The sequence below is a fragment of the Drosophila sulfurigaster genome, chromosome 2L (genome assembly GCF_023558435.1).
Source record: "Drosophila sulfurigaster albostrigata strain 15112-1811.04 chromosome 2L, ASM2355843v2, whole genome shotgun sequence".
Lineage (NCBI taxonomy): Eukaryota > Metazoa > Arthropoda > Insecta > Diptera > Drosophilidae > Drosophila > Drosophila sulfurigaster.
In genome coordinates, this window is record NC_084881.1 from 22,658,665 (window position 1) to 22,667,168 (window position 8,504).

Here is an 8,504-nt window from a genome sequence, read left to right on the forward strand (position 1 = left end):
TATTGCAGCTTCTTCTTCAAGCTGGTTGAATCTATTGGATGCTGCATCTATTGTGTGTGTGCATCTACTTCGCAAATGTGTGTGTGTGTTTGTGTGTGTGCATTAGTTAAGCTTTACATTTGCACATTAAAAGGCGAATTGTGTTCGAGCGTTTTGTGAGTTTTCTCGCACTGCAAAATTTTGCTAAGCTCTTAAAAGGGCCCAATTCACGAATGCGGCAGAAGCGCAAAATGCTTTTCAAGTATTTTTTTGGATGCTAACAAAAATACATTCACATAATAAGCATTGCATCTCTGCATATAAATCTAGAGCAAGTAGATTAAACCAAGTGCATTTGCTTAATAAGATCTGCGGTTTACATCTGATTACGTTCACGACTGTTGCACAGTCTATAAAAGACTTGTTAACGCGTTACGATAAAAGGAGAATATATATTAACGTACGTATTCTAGGAATAACTCATTCTGGCTAAATCTCATACTCATACCATAGGATAATTTTAACGAAAAGACTTTAACAGGACTGAAGACTATAAGAGATAGATTTATAATTTGCTTTGCTCGCGTATTAAATCGTATAACAAGCGTAACTTTGAAACTAGAGTTAATATTCGGTACATACAATAATAACTTCAGTATTTTTGACTCCTAAATATTAGCTGCGTTTACTGACAATCTGGTATGTTTCGAATGTGTGACTATATCAATATACCAAATACAATAATACTTCTGATAACAAGTAAGAAAGCTACAGTTGAGTATAATATTGAATATACCAAACTATGTAGTAAACCGAAAAATATGAGAATACGGTATATTTAGAATATTACTATATAAATATACTAAATACAATATTGATATAGTACTACATTCGAAATATACCGTATTTTCGGTATATTAATTTGGTATATTTAATATTTTACTGGACAGTAGCTTTCTAACTTACATTAAATTTTTGTAAATTTTTGTTATATTAAATTTTGTTTAAATTTGTTGAAAGTTTAGTAACAATTATTCAATTATTATTAAATTAATTTTTTTTCTAGCATATTTTTCTACAGAATCTTAGATACTTTCTGAATCTTAACCTATAGTCTGCGTTTCAGTAACAAAATAAGAAATTAAAATAACATAACATATATATTAATTTTTTTTTTTTTTTTTTTTTTAGCAATAGATTCCAAAACGTATTCACAATTCTAGTTGTTTATTTACTTCAGCGGATGTTTTGTTATATAAGAAACATATTGTACATAAAAACAAGATCGAATGCTTCGCTCATTTGGCTAATTCGATTACATTCCCATGCGCTTACTCATCGAACTTGTAGCTGAAGCAAGATAAGAATGATTAGCTAAAAATAGACCTAGTCCAAATTGAAAATGCGAAACGAGCAATGCGACGATTGCCCACGCGAATGACGAATCAAGAGAGCACAAATTCACAAATATAAATACGGAAATATACGTATAATGTTCACACTTTAATATTCCTTATACGAGCAGACTTGTTGTTGAGCTTGTTTTACATGAGAGCAAATTGATCGTTACATGCCTGAAATCGATCTGCTCGGCTGGCCAAAACACATTTTCCAATCAACAACAAATATGTATGTATATAGAACCGATACCAAACAGAAATCGGGATAAACCGATCGGCAAAATTGGAGCAGTGCCAAATGTGTGTTGTGAGCAGAGAAAAAGTAATTAAGCAATTCTAACGTATTTTGACATTTCCAAAAATATGTCAACCCTCAAAAGAAAAGAGCTATAGACAATTTGGAAAACGAAAAATGGAAAATCGGGAAATCGAAATGACAAACTGATGCTGCCTGCTGCGGCCGGTTTTCAGTTATATGGCAATTTCGATTCGATTGCCAAAAAACCGAAACCGAAACAGAAACAGAAACTCTCCGATCAGTTTGGTGATCGTAATGTTAGATCGTCTTTGGGGCTAGTCAGACACTCACATAGTTGTGTGTGTGTGTTTCTGGATGTTATTTTTATAGCACGAATGCTGTTCGCATTGGCACGAAGAAGAGGCCGAATCGAAGCAGCTAAAACAGTTCGACGATCGCCCGATCTTCCGTATATACGGCTAAGTATAGACGTTGCTACTTATGACTGTGTGTGTGTGTGTGGAATGCGCCTGCGTAAGAGGATCATTTGCGGCAAAGTGTGGAGGCAAAAGCCCGACGACGACAACGCCGAAGTCTTTGGTATATTTTGGGCGGCCGATTTTAGCTATATGCGCTTTATATACAACACACACAGATCTGTATATATATATACAAGTAGCAAGACAAGAAGACGAGACAAAGCTATAAATATGTACGAAATAAATATATATATATGTATATACATATATGTTTATGTACGAAATGAAAGTTCTGCTCAGGCAGGCTGAAGGGAGGCGGAGATGTTCTTTTCGTTTGATTCTGTGGATCTTTTTGGGATAGAGTTCGTTCGCTCGGTCGGTCGGGCAGCGCCGGTACAGTTATAACCGGGGGCATCGCGACTCGACTCGACAGCCGCCAAACAGCCCAAGAATTAATTTGAGAATATTTTTTGCATCCTTTAGTGCATTACCGATTCTGTTCTCGAGCTGTGCAGATCGCCCGATTTCGGTCTGGGCTCGCCGCTTTGTTTATACTATTTAATAAATACCAACTCAAAGCAAAGACAATCTAATACAATAAAAAACAACTAAAAAAAGGAGCAATATAAAACTGAAAACAATCTCTGTGATACACCAAAAATTAAAACCTGGAAAAAATTCAACAAACAATTTAAATGAAAATATAAATATTAAAAGCAAAAGTACATTTAAAAAAAAACATTGCCGAAATTTATTGCAAACGCGTCAGTGTGCGGTTCAATGTGGAAATTCGGAGAAACGATGGAAATAACTTGATAAAAATGCTGAGAAAAGTTCAGATATAGTTTTTGGTGGTGTGCACTTTCAAACTCGTCTGTTGCTATTTATGGAGAATGCCGCAAACTGCTATAAATACAACAGAAAAACAGCACAGAAATCGCCAACATATATGCATATACATCATATATGTTGTGTGTGAGTGTGTGTGTGTGTGTGAGTGAGAGGGATAAAGAGAAAGACTATACTATATGAAGAGCTGTGGCATGCATATGGTGAATAATGCGGAGCCCACTTGGCTCATCGCTATTTTCGTGTTTGTTGCGGAAATGTATAGGAAATACTTCAGCTATATAACGGCTTATGCCATATACATATATAATACACTCATGTATATATGAATATAGCTACGGATTGAGTGGAGGTGACTTAGTGAAAGTTCCCCGACAGAATTATATTATATAAATTCTAGTCACATTTATTTTTTGTATTTGATACTGAAACTGAAAGTATTTTTTCATCAGTTATATAAGCTCAAGTGACATTAATTTTTCTGTTTAAATGTTTCCAAATCCACATTAATTGATGACCTTGTTTTAACTTTATGTCATGCATAGGGGAGATGCAAAAAGCCTTATCAGCATTGTTAACATTAACCAAACCATTTGGCGCACAGCTCGTTAATTAATCGCAATTAAAATATGGACACATTAATGGCTATAATAGCATTTAAATAATTAGTTACATGGCCCAAGCCCTAGAATTCTCGCCCTACCACAGAGCATCATCTCTTGCTTTGTAATTCAATGCTATTAATATTCTTTTCACAAGTCTCCCTTTCCATGGTCCAATTTTACTGCCAGTTTTCATGCATTTCGATTATACAGATATTATAATTTAATGAAAGAGCATATAACTTATGCGTAGTGCATTAAAAAGCACATTAAACGCAATGAGCGTTTTATAAATGAGCATGATAGACTGAAAGATACCTTGTAGTGGAACTATGATATACCTTTGATTAGAATAAGGATAATTATCCTTCAAAGGATACTTTAAATATGAATAAAGGATATTTTAAATACAAATAGCATTTATCGTCACAAAGTTAAAAATGATTTGGAATTTGATATGTCTGCCTTTACTTTTATCCTTTCTTTTTGTTTCTTTGCTATCGAACTTTATTTCCATGATTCAAAGTTACTCGTAAGGAATTCAGAAATACTTGTGAATATTTGTTCATATTTTTGTCTTCTAGTGACAGTTGATCTGTTGTATTCCTGTTTCCTTTACAGCGTATTCATTTGATCATGATCACAGTTCGCACAGCACACAAATTGCTAATTAAAATGCACAATTGTGAAGCCATTTTTTGCTCGTTTGCCAGCTTTGCCTTTTGTCAACACGCGGCGCTGACAACACGTTGACAATTTTCATTACAATTCGATTAAGTTTCGTTTGAAAATTCGAAATTGGGTCTGGAAAAACGTTAATTGTGACACACTCACACACACTGATGCATTTCAACAAAATGGTCGTTTTAATTATGCGTCTATTTATTGACAGATAAAATCGAAAAGATTTACAAATTTAATTTGCCAAATACTTTTGCCAAATGATTGTGTTGAGTCGCTGACTCATTTACGATTTGGGATCGGTCTCTTTTGAATTTGCACCTTGCGAGGCTTGTGCATTATGCGTCCGGGCACCACATGAGCTGTCACCTCTTTGGTCCGCTGTGTGGCTTGAGATGAGACCATCGCTGCTGCCACTTCTGTGGCACGTTGTGCAACACGTGCTGCTGGCACAGTTGCTGCCACTTCTCGTGTATCCAATGAGACACGTTTGGGTTGCGCTGTTTGATTGTTTGAAGTGCGAGGTGTTGCGATTGAGCCGCGCATTGGCGCTTGCTCTGGGGTGGCAGCAAGAATGGGATTGGGATTGGGAGTGGGAACGAGTGCAGGAGCGGGAACGGGAGCGGCAGCTGTTGGTCGCTCTTCTGTAACAGCCACTGGAGCTGGAGTTGGCTCTGGTTCTGGAGGTGCAGCAGCAACTGGAGCAGGCGCAGCTTCTGGCTTGGCAACCGCTTCGTTTTGTTTCGCCTTTGCGGCCTCTGCTTCTTGTTTCTTTCTTAGCGTCGCCTCCTCTTCGGTTTCTTCAGGAATCACACAAAAGTTCGGATAAATATGACACAGATCATCTTGTGCGATTTCCGAACCGGGAAAACTGGGCTGAGTGCCGCGATGCCCAACCGAGTAGGCAGCACAAATATTCGCCGCATAAATGTGACTCTCGGGATTGAGATTGGGAAAGCGAAGAATGTGATAGGCCAGGCTGCCCAGAAAAGCATCTCCAGCGCCCGAAGTGTCTGCCAAGTAGCGCACCGGTGCCGCCGGACAATGAATGCAGTACGTGGGATCACTTTGAGATAAATGCACAGCACCCAAAGCACCCATCGTAATGATGACACTTTGAGCACCTTTCTCCAACAATTCGCCAGCTGCCGCTTTGGCATCCTGCAAGGTCTTGATGTCCTCGCGATCGGTGAGTTGGGCTGCCTCCACCTCGTTGACACACAATATGCTAGCTGCCTGGATCAGTTCAGCTGGCATATCCTTCATCGCAGGCGCTGCATTTAGTATGGAAACTCCTTTGAATAGTTTCAGAGCACAGAGCACAGCTTTGTGATTCGTTTCCAACTGACAGAGCAACACTTTGGCCGTCTTAAACAGCTTCTTGGCTGCGGAGACATCCTTACTGTTGAGCCTTTGATTGGCACCGGGCAGCACGACAATTGTGTTCTCCGCGTTGTCATCCACGTTGATCTGGGCAATGCCCGTCTCTACGCCCTCCAGCTGCTCTACATAATCTGTGTTGATGCCCATTTGTTGCAAATACTCGTAGTAAATGCTGCCCAAGTCATCGTGTCCGAGTTTGGCAATCAAAGCGCAGTTGGCCCCCCAATTTGGCAGCTGCCATACATTGATTTGCCCCCCTTGCCGCCAAAGCATTGCTCTCTGTACATCGCTTGGCGTGTTTCACCCGGCTTGGGCAGCTCATTGAGGTAACTGCGATCGCTTAACATGCAAATGAAATCAACTCTCAAGTCTTTACTCACGTTATGTAGTCCATGTTGATGGATCCAAAGACCAACACTTCAATGGGGCCATTGTCCTTTGGCGGTGGCGGAGGCGGCTGCTCCGTTGTTTGTGACTGTGGCTGTGCTCCTCTCCTAGTTCTCGACATTTGGTGTAAAGCACTCGATTTGAATCTCAACCACCATGACCTGAAACTCACAACGGTGTTGTGATACCTGATCTTGGTCAGCTTTAAAACAGATTGCATTTTGAATTTAATACTTTTAAAAATTTTAAACAACTGACAACTTACCTATCCTAAATTGACTTAATTTATTTCATTTTCAATTTGATTTTCTTGTCAATTTAAATATTAATTAAAGCTGCTTGCGAAAGATGAAAATGACTTTTGTTGTTCCTTCTTAGAGTTGAAGCAAGACTTGAGATCACTTGTCTCAAATAAATTAAAGGATGTCCTCAAAACTTTAAATTTAAGCCTAATTTAAAATCGTTTATAAATTTAGATTGCCTTTAATGATCAAAATATTTTATAAACAATTTTTTAATTTTTTCTACAAAAAAATTTAAGATGGTTTTTCAGAAATATTTGTCGATTTTCTCAGCCAATTTCTGTATACAAGAAAATATACTAATTTATTAAACTGTCGAACTGATATCAAAAATTTCATAAGAAATTATTAAATTTGTCTGAACTAAAATTTGAAATTATTTTTGAAATTTACGTTTTCTACGTACTAAACAAATATTAAAATTTATTAACATAAATGATTAAATTGAAATCATATAAATTTTTTGTGATATATTTAAAAAAAAATGCAAATAGTTTCTCATAAATACTTGTAGATATTTTATTCAACTTTATTAAACTATCAAAATTATAAGAGGAGTTTCAAATGATATTATTAAATATTTCTGAACTAAAATTTTAAAGAGTTTCTCAGAAATATTTGTATTCTGGAGACATTTGAACACAAATCACAAATTTATTACTTAATAAAATTTATCTCGTAGGAAATTATGAAATTTAAAAAAAAAAGAAATTATGAAAGCGTTTCTGAGAAATATTTGTAAATACTTTCAGACAATCTCGGAGACATTTTCTACGTATAGAACGAATATTCAATATTTCAAGAGATTTTACAACTTTGACTTGAAGTAGTCGCAATTAGTGCTAAGCGTGTAAATTGCGAATGCAATTTGATATACGTTGCGACGAACGGTTTTTGGGATTGAGAGGGCTGTAACACATATGATTAACATTTGACATTCCTTGCTGTGCTGTTTATTTGTTGTAAAACAGAAGAACGCACACCACATGGCAGAGTTTGTCTGCCTTTTGGTACACTTAAGGCGGCAACGGGGACATGGGAAAACGCCTGCAGCGTCTGCAGATTGCATCCATGTGCCACATCCTGCTGCAACTCAGAGTCAAAGTCGAACTCGAACTCGAATTCAAACTCGAGAACTCGCGATGCATTTACAGTCCGCGTGGGTATTGCCACAATGTGCTTCAAGTAGGTAAAAACTACAGCGATGATGCACCACATGGTGGCAGTCGTAGTTGTAGTTGTTGTTGTTGTTGTAGTTGTAATTGTGCCTGGCTTGGCCGCGACTTGACCTGCAAAGCGGATCGGGTCGACTGCGACGCTTCATGTGGGTCCTCGAATTTAATTTTAGGCACCTATATAAACGTCTGTTTACAATGCGCTTAGATGACAGTCGCATTTGTCAGTGCGCGCCGTTAAGTTGTGACTCAGCAGCATCAACAGCAGCAGCTCAGCTTCAGTTTCCATTTGCAAATGTCTTTTTGACAGTTTTGTTCGAGTCTCGAATATATGAATATCGGTTTGAAGTTCGACTTTGAGTTGTGTTCCTAAATCGAAATTGCAGTCGCGGATTTTGTTTTGCTGAGCGCATATTTCGCGTACGGAATGTGACCAGAAAAAGACATATCAAAAATACACACAAAAAACTCGAAATGTAAAGGAAAAAATCGTTTAAGCGCAAAACTAAAGCCCTGGCCAAGGCGTGTTTGAGGGGGAGGCGGGCAGCGACGCGCGGTGTTCGGTGTTCGGGCTTTGGCCATGTGGTGCAAAATATGCGCATAAAAAACAAAGTCGAAAAACAACAACAAAAAGGGCGCAATTTTATTGCGGGCGCCACTTCGTGCCCCAAACACACACACACATACACACAATCGTAGTAGCAACTACAAGTCGAGCAACACAACAAAAAGCAGCAGCAAAAAAGTTTATGAATTTTTTGTGCAGGCGCGTGAAAGATGCAAAAAATAAGAATAAAGAGAAATAAAAGAAATACACACAAAAACAAAAGCAGATACACGACGAAGGGCAGCGCTCGCTACTTCCGCCCCCCGGCTTCCCTTTCACGCCCCCTTCAACAGCCGCACAGTCACATATAAACACACTTCAGTGCGCTTAAAAATTGCTTTATTGCAGTTGGACTATAAAAACGCACGGCAAAAAGTATTAAACCTCACCTCACCTCACCGAGTTCCCCTTCCACAACACGG

The 8,504-nt window shown here is 38.1% G+C and overlaps 1 pseudogene; it reads right to left on the reverse strand.

Annotated features, from left to right (window-relative positions):
- Positions 1 to 4,394: 4,394 nt before the first annotated feature.
- Positions 4,395 to 6,279, reverse strand: LOC133844714 (ribokinase-like; annotated as a pseudogene).
- Between the last annotated feature and the right edge of the window lie 2,225 nt (positions 6,280 to 8,504).